The sequence below is a fragment of the Salvia splendens genome, chromosome 1 (genome assembly GCF_004379255.2).
Source record: "Salvia splendens isolate huo1 chromosome 1, SspV2, whole genome shotgun sequence".
NCBI classification, from domain to species: Eukaryota; Viridiplantae; Streptophyta; class Magnoliopsida; order Lamiales; family Lamiaceae; genus Salvia; species Salvia splendens.
Window position 1 is genome coordinate 27,062,135 of NC_056032.1, and position 14,836 is coordinate 27,076,970.

A 14,836-nucleotide genomic window follows, 5' to 3' on the forward strand; every position below is an offset into this window, starting at 1 on the left:
AATTCCCACCTCCCAAAAATTGAGAGATTTCGAAATCACCCTTAGAAAAATCATAGGGATCGATTTTTCCTCATGAAGAAATAGGATAATTAGGCTTTGGATTTAATTTGGATAATTATCACAAGACAAATAATTAAATCCAAGAAAAACAGAATCCCTCTCCAATAATTAGTAGTGGTCGAATTTTCCTCAATAAAAGGGCAAGGTAATTATTTATGATCCTAATTAAATGTCACTCCCCTTAAAATATAATTTACCGCAATATATATCATTCCGCATTAATTAATTAAATTCACATCATAAAATCAATGAATTTGACTCGGTCAAATCAAAATTAGGTCACCAAGGCAAACACATAACAATTCGTCATTTAATTCGTGACAATAAAAGAAAATAAATGCAATCGTCTTAGGGTTCGAAAATTAGGGTTCGAAATGTGGGGCGTCACATCCTACCACCCTTAAAAGAAATTTCGTCCCATAATTTTGGTACTCTCATGGGAAGAGTGCTGGGTATAACTCCATCATCTTGTCCTCGAGCTCCCACGTGTCTTCTTCATGCCCGTGATTTCTCCAATGTACTTTCACGTAAGCAACTAGTTTATTTCTCACGTTCTGGACCTTTCGGTCCAATATCGTTTGGGGTCTCTCTTCGTAGCTCTAGTCCGGGTTCAACGCTACTTCTTTGTAGTGAATCACGTGCTTCGGGTCAAACACGTATTTCCGCAATTGCGACACATGAAAGACGTTGTGCACGTTTCCAAGGCTTGGGGGTAGCGCCAAACGGTATGCAACAGGACCCACTCCTTCAAGGATTTCATAAGGCCCAATAAATCGCGGTTTCAATTTTCCCTTGACACCAAAACGCGTTAACCCTTTCGACGGGGATACTTTGAGAAAAACCTTGTCACCAACTTGAAATTGTAAGTCGGTTCGTCGTGCATCCGCGTATGACTTTTATCTGTCTTGAGCTTCTTTTATCCTTTCACGAATTTGTCGGACGATTCCAACCATCTCCTCAACTGCATCGGGTCGAAGTACTCTTCTCTCGCAAACTTCGTCCCAGTAGAGCGGGGATCTACACTTTCTTCCATACAAGGCTTCATACGGCGCCATGTTTATCGTTGCCTGGAAACTGTTGTTGCAGGCGAACTCAATTAGTGGTAGTGCGGACTCCCAACTTCCTCCTCGGTCTAACACCATGGCTCTCAACATGTCCTCGAGAGTTTGGATCGCCCTCTCGGATTGTCCATTGGTCTGCTGGTGAAGCATTGTGCTAAAAATTCAATCGAGTTCCAAGCTCGCGTTGCAGACTCATCCAAAATCTTGAAGTGAATTTCGGGTCACGGTCGGACGTGATTGTCACTGGGACTCCATGCAGTCGCACTATTTCCTTTATGTAGATCCGAGCTAGCTTGCTTGATCCATGCGTTACGGGGATCGGTATAAAATGTGCACACTTGGTGAGTCGGTCTATAATTACCCATATGGCAGTATTCCCTCTTTGCGTCTTGGGCAATGCTGTCACCTGGCGATGTGCTCCCATTTCCACTCGGGAATTTCTAGTGGTTGCAACTTCCCGTACGGTCATTGATGTAGAGCCTTCACCTGTTGGCAGGCTAAGCAGCGCTCCACGAAGGCCGCTATATCCCTCTTCATACCATTCCACCAAAAGGACTTCTTTAAGTCTTGGTACATCTTCGTACTTCCTGGGTGGGCAGTGTAAGGAGTCTCATGTGCTTCGCTCATCACTTCGTTTTTGAGCTCCTCGTTGTCCGACATGCATAGTCTTCCTTTGAAGGTAAGAGCGTTGTCACCTTCTTCACTAAAATTTTTAGATTAGCCGGTTCGCACCTCTACACGTATTTCCTCTAGTTTCGCATCCATCCGTTGTGCTTCAACAATTCTCGACCTTAGATCAGGTTCAACAACTAAAGTGGAGATTCACGCTTCCACCGTTTCAGGTGCTCTCACTACCTCCAAACGCATCTTACTAAACTCGCAGACCAGACTTTCTTTGTTGGTGAGAAAAGTGGCCAGTTGGGAATGACCCTCCCGGCTCAAGACATCTGCCACTACATTTGCCTTGTCGGGGTGGTAATTGATGCCACAATCGTAGTCATTCACCAATTCGAGCCACCTTCGTTGTCGCATGTTTAAATCCTTTTGCTCAAAGAAATATTTCAGGCTTTTGTGGTCCGTAAAGATCTCACATCGAACTCCGTAGAGATGATGTCTCCAAATCTTTAGGGCATGCACTACTGCTGCAAGCTCCAAGTCGTGGGTTGGGTAGTTCAACTTGTACGGTCTCAATTGTCCTGTCGCTTACGCGATCACTTTGTTGTTCTGCATCAACACACATCCAAGTCCCACCTTCGATGCGTCCGTGTAGACCACGTAGCTCATTCCAGGCTCTGGCACAGCTAAGATTGGTGCAGTGGTCAGTTTCTCCCTCAAAAGTTAAAAACTTGTCTCACACTCCGGGGTCCAATTGACTTTTACCCATTTCTTGAGTTATTGGGTCATTGGCCTCGCTATCTTGGAGAATCCTTCTATAAAGCTTCGGTAATATCCTGCCAAACCCAGGAAACTCCGAATCTCATTTTGTGTCGAAGGTGCCTTCCATTGTTGTACCGCCTCAACCTTGGCGGGATCCACTCGGATTCCTTCTGCCGACACAATGTGACCGAGAAAATTGACTTCGTTCAGCCAAAACTCACACTTGCTGAATTTAGGGTATAGCTTCTCGGTCCTCAACGTCTCCAAGGTGATTCGTAGATGTTCCTCGTGCTCTTTCTCATTCTTCGAGTGGACGAGTACGTCATCTATGAAGATCAAGACAAATTTATCCAAGTATGGGTGGAACACTTGATTCATCAAGTCCATGAATACTGCAGGTGCATTAGTCAACCCAAACGGCATCACAACAAACTCATAGTGGCCATATCTCGTATGAAAGGCCGTCTTTGGTACATCTTCTCCTCAGACTCTTAACTGATGGTATCCGGACCTTAAGTCCATCTTTGAGAACACCGGCCCCTCGAAGTTGGTCAAACAGGTCATCTATCCTCGGCAGTGGATACTCGTTCTTGAGAGTCAATTTGTTCAACTCTCTATAGTCGATACACATTCTCATCGACCCGTCCTTTTTCTTGACGAAAAGCACCGGTGTGCCCCACAGTGAGACACTAGGCCTAACGAATCCTAGGTCCATGAGCTCTTGAAGTTGTATCTTGAGTTCCTCCCACTCTTTAGGCGCCATTCGATACAGTGCCTTAGGCACAGGTGCGGCTCCTGGTTCGAGGTCGATCGTAAACTCTCCTTGTCGATCTGGCGGCGGTCCAGGTAACACTTAGGAAAAACGTCTGGAAATCCTCGCACAACAGCGACGTCTTCCACTTTCCTTTCCTCCATCTCCTCTCCGTGTTGAGATCGATGCTGACTTGACTGGTACCGTTTTCCGTCGTATGGAATCCTAGAATCATTCCACTTCCATTTCTCTGAGGAGTGGTGTGATGACGAGGTAGTGATTTCCTTAGCTCTTTCCTTAGGTATCGCTGCCTCAATATCCAGTGCTAGAGCCAGTGCTTCCGCGTAGGGAAGTCTCCCACGGCTCGCCAATGACATCTTTATCTCGTGTCTTAGTCCCTTGCGGAACTTATCAGACAGCTTCTCGTCTGTATCGACTTGATCAAGTGCATATCGTGTCATGCTGTTGAGTGCACGGTGATACGTCCTTGGGTCAGATTGTAGAATTCAGAGTCCTTCGCCTTCCGGTAGCTCTTCGGCAAGTACTTGCTATACACTTCCGCCTTGAAGCCTTCCCAAGTCATTCCTTCTGCTTGGTCTCGGGGCATTGTCTTCATCCTGGTGTCCACCAGAAGTCGGCAGCGTCGATCAGTTGGTAGTTCACACAACATAACCGTTCTCGATCATTGCATCCTAGGATTGCAAAAATTCGTTCTAGTGCGCGTATCCATGATTCGGCCTTGGCCGGTTCTCCCATGAAAATTTCTATTAACTCTCCTCGGTTTGTCTTCCAACTCCCACACAGTTTTCTAATATTCATGGTATTATCACATATTTCTTTTCTCGATAGTCTCATCGTCCTGTGGCTCTTTCTCGTCACCTTTCATATGTTCTCTCTTGTTGATGATATTTAATTTGTGCAATAAACTCTATTAAGGGGCTTGTACTCCCTCTATAATTTCCTCGCATGATGGTGACCGTAGATACATCTTCTCATATTCATTATTCGCTTGTCGTTCGATCGATCGTTCACTCATAAATGTATCTCATCAGTTACGTCGACGCTTCTGGTTGGTGTGCCATTTTTGAGCATGTCTGACTATAGAAACTTATTCCTTGTGTAAATCTGAGTCAACTACTGCATTTCCCTACCGTTTAGTATCAAGGATTCGAAATTTGACCCAACAATCTTACTTGGATATGAACAGATTTCAAATTGTTGCAACACTGTTAAGGATGTCTTTAGTCGGGAAGGCTCCAAAATTAACCAAGGAAACAAGAACAACAATGCAATGATTGAGTTTCATTAGACTCAACCCGTCCATTCTAAGAATTAAATGGTTTAGAGGTATCAAATAAAACCCCTTAGAGCTTTGAGAATTTACTTCTGATGAGAGCTTTGAAGAACATGAGATAGGTCATGGAAACAGGATGAAACTGCAAAAATTCTCAAATTCCATAGCCGACTGCTAGATCACAATTTGCAAAATTCCGGACAGCAATGAAGGATATCGTTCAAACATGTCAAGGCCTAAAATAATCAGTCGCGGCAGGATTTAGAAACATGGACAAATGTTATGAAGTAGTACAAATGATGGTTCAACAACATCATGTTATTAGAAAAGGTGAAATCACATCAATGGGTTCACGGGTTTGTTAAAGACAACTCAAAGTGAATGGAACTTTTCAGAAATTTAACACGATCAACCCGTTAAGGAAGAAGAGAACAGGATAGCCTTAACTTGGTGTTGCAGAAAGAAAAATCATTGAGCATGAAACAATATATGTAGTGAAACCGAGCTAAAAAGAATTTCACTTCTGCAAGAAAGAACTTGTCACATACATGGTTACAAAATAAAAAGGTGAACCAGTAGTTCCAAGAATAATATTTCATTCTTTGAAGAAAACATGTCTGGAGGTGTGATCATACTGAAGGTCATAACTGCAAACAACCTTAGGAATGAAGTTCAATGACGGAAGTTCATAAGGTCAAAATATTGTCCTTATGAATGATGAATCAAAGGAGACTACTCAATCAAGCTATCCAACGTTATAAAGGCAAACACAAACTTTCGAGACGAGTGAGTCATGACTCAATATAGGGAAAAAAATAATGGACATTACTTGCAAATTGGGAGTCAACCAAGGTGTTTAAATAGGCAAGGTCTCACGTTTATTCAAAACGTCCCGAAAGGAACTTAGAATCCAAGTAAGTACTGTTGAAAGTAAAACGTTCATTCTAGCAACGAGGGTTGCACTCCCTCGCACATTTTCGTGAGCCTGAACATGGTAACATCGTTGTATGAAATCGTGGATTCCAAGTTGAGATTCATCGTATCGTCGAAATTAATAACTATTTTTGATGGTCGCATCTTCGAAGTCTTCTTGCCATGCCACGTAGTTTTCAAAATGCATTGCCATTGCACACGTGGTCTTAAAGTGTCGTAAACGTCGTCGTACTTGTGTCGCATCGCCACTTTGGCATGGTATGCAAGACTGCATAGTTTTATTAGATCTTAGGTATGATCTCTCCATTGTGAGGATATACCAAAGTTCGAAATATATATTTTCATTGGTTTTATCACTCAGGAAAGTGATATTGCAGTTGTCAACTTACAACTAAGTTCTAGCAAGTTCAGTTTGGCCTACCTCTTAGGCACTCTATAATTTCAAGCATAGCTTGAAGTCTCGTACTTCAACGTATATTTGATCATTACCTAACTCAAGCTTCATATGACTCCTACGTTCGCAACAAAGTTCAAAAGTTCCACATTTCACTTTAATAGTGGTTCTATATAATACCTCGTAATTCATCGGTCATGAATTTTCACCACATATAAGTCATCCATATATTGCACAATCAACACATTTATTCGTATAAGTCATTTGGTGTTCCATAGCATAACAAACATCATACATTAATATATGTTAATAGCAACACTCAGTCAATCAATCATCCATGGAATCGCATTTCATAAATCATCATGCTCATCTGTATCACAAACACAACTCGCAACTACACGCGTATCACTCACAGTTTCATGGTCATGAAATTTCAACCGCCTAGGCATAAAATTTTGTCGTTCATGGAAGCGACATGTATTTTCTTCAAGTAAATTTTGCAGTTTCGTGGACGTAATAGCAAATCTCAACATCAACCAATACAAGTTCACAATCATACTTCACGTTTCACCATTCATGTAATATCAATCATTTAGAATTTCATCTATCCAAACTCATAGAAGTCCAATCACATATTCGCTGATTTTCCTTATCGGGGTGTGCACAACAATATTCATCATTTTTGGCATAGTCGTATTAAGCAATTTCATATCCATGTATTTTCATCATCCCACACTTCCAAGCAACATTTTCAAAGACGTCATATTAGCTTCGGTTCCCATAGAAATATCTTCATTCTCACAAGAGTAATATTCCCATCGCAATTTACAACATTTCACAGTTTCCGATCAATATTAATCAAGATACTTATTACCTCATTCTTCGTGGTTGGGCGGGGACGAGTCGTGGTGTTGAGCCTTCGACGATTATCAACTAGTCAATCTACACATGAATAGATTTTGACTCAACAAGACTCTTGGGTCCAGAGCGGAAAGAAATGAGGCTCTGATACCAAACTGTCACGACCGCCCTTCTAGGGTATAATAAATGCAGCGATCGCGACTTAAACGGACATAAATATAACAAGGAAAATAGGCTAGGGTTTCATCAAGGAGGTTTGACCGACATACTAAATGAACAATTAAGTATAAAACAAGAAGGGGACTCGGGTTTAAATAATGAGTTGGGCCGGCAATTAATACTCAAAGGAAACGATTAAGAGTTTGACATTATCCAACAAAATCACAAGAAAACAATAACCGGACAAATTTAAGTTCGGCCCAACAACTAATAAGTAAAAGAAATATCGCAGCGGAAAACGACCAAGAGAAGGAGTGACGTCATGTGTGAAGACACAACGACACCCATAATTCAAAGATAAACATTTAATTCTTCAAGTTACTTGCTCAACACCACCAACCTCTCGCCGCCGCTCAACCTGCACGTAAGGAAAACACATGCAGGGCTGAGTACTATAAAGATACTCAGTGGACTTATGCCGAAAACATTTTCATAAAAATTATTATTTATCTATCATGACATACGTAAGTAACCATTGGGGTTTAGCTTTAGAAAGGCCCGAGGCAGTCAAAATCATTTCCCATTGTAAAAAGTCGACTGATCAGTCATTTTCCTATAGACGTTAGCCATATCCGCACATACATGACAAGGAATGCGGCCGCAAACCAGGTCACTAGACTGGCCAACCCGTACGCTGACACACGGTCTACCATTGGTGTACACTAATCCAAGTAGAGTTTGCGGCTATACGAGGACTCGAATTCAATTTAAATAATAGTGGCAAACGCCACATCAAATAGGCACGTTAAAACCAAACAAGGCATGATAAACACAATTTCATTCTCATCGGTAAAATACTTAGGACATCGTCCTTATATAAAAGAAAGTCCACATCGACTGCTTAGATTTCAAGTATTTCCTTTCCCTTGCTGTCACGGTGAGAGCGCGAGTTATCACCTTTATTTTATGTGTATCACAATCAGTCTCAAATACCGACTCAAAATCATGCATGTCCCCAACGTTTCTCTTTTCCCCATCTTTGAATAACACATCACGTCATCACATATATAAATCATGTATATCACTTATAACAACATAGTTGTTTTTGTAAAGATAGAAATCTGGCAGGACTGCGCAACTATTTTATAAAAATTATTAAAAACTCACCCGACTTCCGTTGGGGCTAAACTTTTACCACAATGCAATAGACGCATCAAATAACTTCCAGTTAAAAATTCATGTCAAAATAACCTTTTTAGGTCGGTCAAATCGAAAACGTAACCTACTGGTCGAGAAAACATTTTCCGGCAGGATTGCGCAGTCAACTTCAAAAATTCACCAAAAATACATCTTTTGTCCAAATGACTTAAAATTCACACACAACACAGAATACATCATGAAGTTTACTCAGAAAAAGAATCGAATAAAAAGGAGTTCATTTGGTTGGTCAAAAATGTGTCGGAATCTACTATCCGAATCCACAGTTTTCAATGCTTAAAAATTCGAATTAGGGTTTTATCCCCATTCGTTCAAACACAACCTTTTCATGGTTTTAACACACAAACATGCTTAAAAGAGTCCTCACACTCATGTTTTCATATAATCATACATCATTCACCAATGATCCATTAAATCTTCATACAATTTCATTCAAAACGCATACACACATACAAATACAAATTCCCACTGATTAAATCCTTATATTTGAAATCCCTACACTCACTATATGTATGAGGGAGTCAGAAGAATGTTTAGATGGAGAAGAATGAAGAATAGAGGTTTGATTGTACCTTTCTTGAATGAAACAATAGGTAGAAACGAATATAACTCTTGATTCTTAAACAAATTCTTGGCGAATCGAAAGGATCTTGAGTAGAGTAGAAGAACAAGTGTGGGAGGAGTGGGGAAGAGAGAATGGGCGTGTTAGAGAGAGTGTAGGCGTGTGGGATTGGGTGGCTAGGGTTTAGGTTTTAGTTTAGTCTCTATTTATAGAGTTGAAAATAAAATATCCCACAATTAATTTGAAGATTTGGAAGAATAAATTAAATAATGATTTGAGGGGATTTGAGGGAGATGATTGGCGTGAATTTGAGGGAAGAAATAAGGAGGAATTTTCGAAAATCTTGGCTATTTAATTAGCCTTTGATTTAATTTGGTATTTTCACGGAGCAGAATAAAATAATACCGAGCAGAAAAATTAATAAAAATCCTCCCAGATTATATGGTAGTAGGCGTGTGATTTATTTCTCCCCCAAGGAATAATTTCCAAATCTTTAATAAATTAAGGTAAGGTAAGATTTGCTAGGATGTTCCAATTAAATCATGGAAATAAATAAATTAAGGATCAAAATAAACAATGAATAATTCCCACTTCCCAAAAATTGAGAGATTTCGAAATCCCCCTTAGAAAAATCATAGGGATCGATTTTTCCTCATGAAGAAATAGGATAATTAGGCTTTGGATTTAAGTTAGATAATTATCATAAGACAAATAATTAAATCCAAGAAAAACAGAATCCCTCTCCAATAATTAGTAGTGGTCGAATTTTTCTCAATAAAAGGGCAAGGTAATTATTTATGATCCTATTTAAATCTCACTCCCCTTAAAATATAATTTACCGCAATATATATCATTCTGCATTAATTAATTAAAGCCACGTCATAAAATCAACAAATTTGACTCGGTCAAATCAAAATTAGGTCACCAAGGCAAACACATAACAATTCGTCATTTAATTCGTGACAATAAAAGAAAATAAATGCAATCGTCTTAGGGTTCGGAAATTAGGGGCGTCACATATCATCACATCTTAAATAGAAACACACGAAAATACTTCTCATAAAAACTTTATAGTAAGCTGAAAGCCCACAAAAATACTTTAGTTCGAAAGCCCACCCCGTTCGCTTATAACTTGCAGAGATACTCCCTTTAACGTGCCTCTCTCTCTAAATTTTGCTTCATTGTCTCGGTTCTGCGGGATCTTCTCCAAAATGTCGCCACCGGCACAACTGTCGCCATCCTCCGCCGCCTACTCCGGCGGCGCTTCCTCTCCTCGCGCGACGTAGCGCTTCGCTTCCTGTCGAAAGCTCCCCCCCAATTTGATCTCTTTCTCGCCTCCTCAAATGGAAGCTCCGCAGCCATTGTCGATCCTCATGATCTAGCGCCGTCGCCTTTCTCCTTTGCGACGGAGGGCCCGCACCGGCGTACCGGGCTCTCGCCCTCGCTCCCAGCTATTCGTTTGCTGGATGAGGTGAGCGCAACCCCTCCTTCGGCCTCCGTCGCCTCGCGCCAGTAGCTGCTGTCTTGTGGAAGGTTCCCGGAGCTCCGTCGTTGCTCGTCCACCGCCGGCAGCTTGCTATCTAAAGCTAAGTCCTTTCCCCCTTCCCCCTTCACTTGATGACATTTTTCATTCTTGCTTTGAGCTATTGCGTCATCAAAGGTGTTGGTAAAAGGATGTTCTATATTCGTGATTCTTGGGAGGGGAATCCAGTTTGCTGTTATTGTGTGAAGATCTTCTTAGCCTTAAGTTCCTATTTGTGGTTTGCCTAAGAGGAGGTGGACGGACATCACCTCAATTTGCTACTGTTGTGAGGCCTCTTGTGCATTGCTCAATTAAGCTATTGTTGTGGATATCCTATTGAACTTCTATGTTCTTGGCTATCTACTTGGTCTACATGATGCAAGAGTGTATTTTTGGGTTACCTTGCTTGGTGACCTTTCTCGGTTGTGGACCGATCTCTCGCTGCCCTCGCTCCTCTTCCCTCCCCTTCGCTGCACTTCTCGTGTTAGCGTCGAATTATCGAGGAGAAGGGAGTGGTAAAGAGGCTTGTTTATATAGCTCTCACATATTGGCATCTTGCGCCTGATTTTTGGGAGGTGGTGATGCTAATTTTGGGTTGTTCCTTAGCTCCCTTTCGAGCTTTGTGATTCTGCTACTCTTACTAAGTTGATGAATGTTTGGGGCTGCCCTCCTTGGCGGTTTTCTCCCAGCCTTGGTGACGGAAAAAGGGATCCTATTCATGCTCATTTTGAGTATGAACATTGGGTTCATTCTACTATGCTCCTTTGTCCTAACCTCTACTTTGGTGTAAGAGGGGAATGTGACTTATTGCCTGATGAGGCAGCCTCTTGGCTGTACAACTCAGTCTGTTTACTCTCCATGTTCAATCGAGCCGGCCCCCTCCCCTTCCTTTCTTATAAGTCTCTTTTTCTAACCCCTTTTGTGTTGATTTGCAGGCCTAGGGGCTGCCCCTTTTGGAGTTTTGGTGGAGGTGGAAATCGAGAAAGATAAAGGAAGAGAAGAGAAGGGATTTACTACATCACTCACTTTGTCTCATTGCTAAGTTAAGAAATTGTTTAAGCATTAGGTTGGGAATTGCTCTTGACCAAGTCTTAATTAAGCCTCTAGCTTGATGTTGGCTCCTCTCAAAGCTTAGAGTAGGATTAGTTGTTATTTTGTTCTCATTGTGTGGGAATCGAGACATGTTCCACTTGTATTTCCATCATTCTTGCAAAAATACTCCTCAAGTATTTTTCAATTTTTTCAACAAATTGTAATTCAAAACTTAAATTTCCTTGCACCTTAATTTCCAATCGTCTCTTCATCCTATTTTTTTTTATACTCCAAAATCCGTGCACGAAAACTCGGGTGTTACAATATCCTAGCAAAGTGGCAAACAAGGAACCCGCAAAGAAAATGTGTTTGATTTGCTTCGAACTTAATAATTTACGCGCTCGGTTCGAGCTCTTTGAGGTGACAATTTGCTCGGCCCGAGTTTACTCTCTAGAGTTTAACCAATGCTAACGCTCGATCCGAAATTTTGTCATACGGCGTTTTTCCTGACCCAGGCGAACAGGCGAACTCTCTGGAGTCTTGGATATCATCACGAAAAGGTTGATTATATCTATCTTCTCCCCAAAGTGGCAACATGGCATGTGAGAGCATGCATCTCCATTAGAGATGTCAATCGGGTCAACTCAGTGTGTTTTGGGCTAACCCCTTCGGGTTAGTCAGGTGTAACATCCTTGACCAAAGTATGTGTGTCATTTTATATTTCGTATACTACTCCCTCTCCTCTGTCTCAATAAATATGCAACATTTGATTTCCAGCACAAGATTCTATAAAGTGTTGTTTTGTGAGTTAACGAAGAGAGAGTAAAGTAAAAGAGAAGAAAAAGTAGAGATACTGTTGTTTCCATTTTAGGAAACGTTTCATTTTTATTGGGACAACCCAAAACGGAAGACGTTTCATTTCTAATGGAACGGAGGGAGTATTATTTTGATATTATGGACATGAAATTTATTAAGCAATGGTATTAAATAAATTTCCATAATTCAGTAATAGTTAAACTACGTATGTATACACTATTTTAGAAATAAGCAAAGGGCTAAAATTAGGAACTAAATATTATTACGGTTATTTAATCCCATGATTCTCTCCCACCTTGGACGTGTATTTCTGGATATATTTTTTTTCTGATTTTGTGCCTTTGAATAATCACAATCCTTGCTAAAAACATTCACGCAATCAATTGGACCAGACTGGAGCATTTTTCGATTTGTCCTATAATCAACGCATCAGCGAGGAGTTGATTAGTGTCGACGATGGAAGAAGGTAATTACATTGTATTGTTATCAGTATGTAATCGTGTCACAACCGCACTTCCTAGGGATAGAAAGCACGGTGGATCGCGACTAATGGGGGAATTAAGAAGGGGGGAAGAAGGGGAAAATAATCAAGGGGGTACGATATGTAGATCAAAAGACGAAACTTCATTATTAAATCATAGTCTCAGATCACGAAGCAACATAGTTTGAATAAAAATAATCCAACGGAATAAAGAAAACATCAGAGTTCTAAAACTTGACGTAGCGGAAGCATTTGAGAGTTAGCTACTACTATGTATGAAGACACAATAGCAACCGGAACATTTATTGAATACTGTCTTTGTCCAAATGCTCAACATCCTCCATCTCCCGTCTACGCTCAACCTGCACATAGGGAAAACATATGCAGGGGCTGAGTAGTTGATGCACTCAGTGAACTCATGCCCAAAATACATTTTTAACAATTAAGTAATATCACGCCATCGTTGAGTGAATTTTACTTTAAAAAAACAGAGAAACACTAAAATCATTTCCATCGTAAAACATAGCTGATCAGCCCATTATCATCATCATCCCCCATCATGTACCATATCTGAATCATCATGTGAAATGAGAATGTGGCCACAAACTCGATCACTGGACCGGCCGACCACAAATGACGGCTCACGATCCCCATCAGTGCACTAGTCTGAGTAGGGACTCACTCCCTAGTCAGACCCGAATTCGTTAACCATCAAAGTCTAGTAGGATATTATCCTAGTATACAATCAGATAGGCAATTCAAAACATAAACTACGGCATGACATAACATTCAAACCACCCTTATCTCTCCATAAACATACCATTGCAATTAAAAGAGTTTAAGTAATAGAGCCCACCTCAAAAGCTTAGAGTTTTCCTTAAGTAGCTTCTCGTTCCGACTTTAGCGGCCGTGCGAACCACCTTTTCGGAAAATACATACAGTTCACATCAATCTCAATAACGACAACATTTAGAATGCATGCACTCTAATTAAAGTCTTTTATCTCATTTTCTCGGTTTTCGTGCATTTTCGATTATTCGGCGGCCGTTCAAGGTGTCGCGTGCGACGCGGGTCGGCCGCTTACGCTTATAACTCCGTCGTTGACTCCTCATATTTTCCTCCATGATATAGGATTTAATCCCAAGATTCGTAACTCTCTTTCACCAATTACTTTTCCTCGAATTAAATATTTCGGACTTGGGATAAAATTATTCGCCTTTCGAAATATTCCAGGATTTAATTAAATAATTTCGTCATGATTAATTATCGGCCCAAAGATTTATTTAAAAGCTCCAAAGCTTAATTATTTCCCCACCTTATATCTCCAATTAAAAGATGAGCTCAACTAAAAACATCTATCAATTTACTTAGCCCAATTAAAACAAGGCCCAATTCAACAAAACAAAAGTGGCCCAAATTCTTCCTCTCCCACCATACTCTACGTCTCTCTCTCTCTCCTCCTCCCCCTTTCCTTCATCCTCTTTTCTTCCTCCATTTCTCTTTCTCTCGCCGCAAATTCAGTCACCAAATTCTGGGAGCTCTCTCTCAACTTTCGTCGCCTCTCTGTCGCGTCCTCCTTCCTCACGACGGCGCACGCCGTCGGAGTGAAGAGCTCCAGCCGTCGCCACGCTGTCGCTGCTGCCTCCGTGCTGTCGCCGACCGCCGCTGCTGCTCGCCGGAGTCGCCGTCCCTGCTGTTCGCCGCGACTGCTGCCACCGTCGCCGGTTGGCCGTCGCAGGGTCGGCGGCGACGCTGCTGTTCCCAGCCACTGCCGGCTGACCTCCTCCCCCTGAAACCACTCCGAACCAGCCCGGAACAACTCCAACCCACCCCGATTCAACCCGCAAGATAAGTTCTAAAACAAAGTTATATCCTTTTCGTATTTTCAATTTAGTCACAGCGGGGTTCAGTTCGAGATTGTTCACTTGATGGTGTTCGATTTATGTTGATTGTTGAATTTCTTGTGGGGGGATTGGGGTGTGATACTATGTTGTGATATGACAAGATGATAAAACTCATAACTTGTGATTGAAAGGAAGGTCTATACCTTCTGTCGGAATTGAAATGTTGTGATCACTGTGGGAGGACAAAGAGATCCTGATGATTTCTATCAAAAGAATTTGTAATATGCTTGAAAATTCGAAAGAAATGGTGGAGATTTTTGTATGAGTTTTGAATGGAAACAAATTACCGAATGTTGGATTTGAGATTGGTCGTGCTCCTCTGTTTCTCTTCCCTTGTTTTTGCAATTGGTATGAAGAAATTTTGGGAGAGAAAAAAAAATGGTATGAACTGCGGCGTTGCCGATTGTGGAA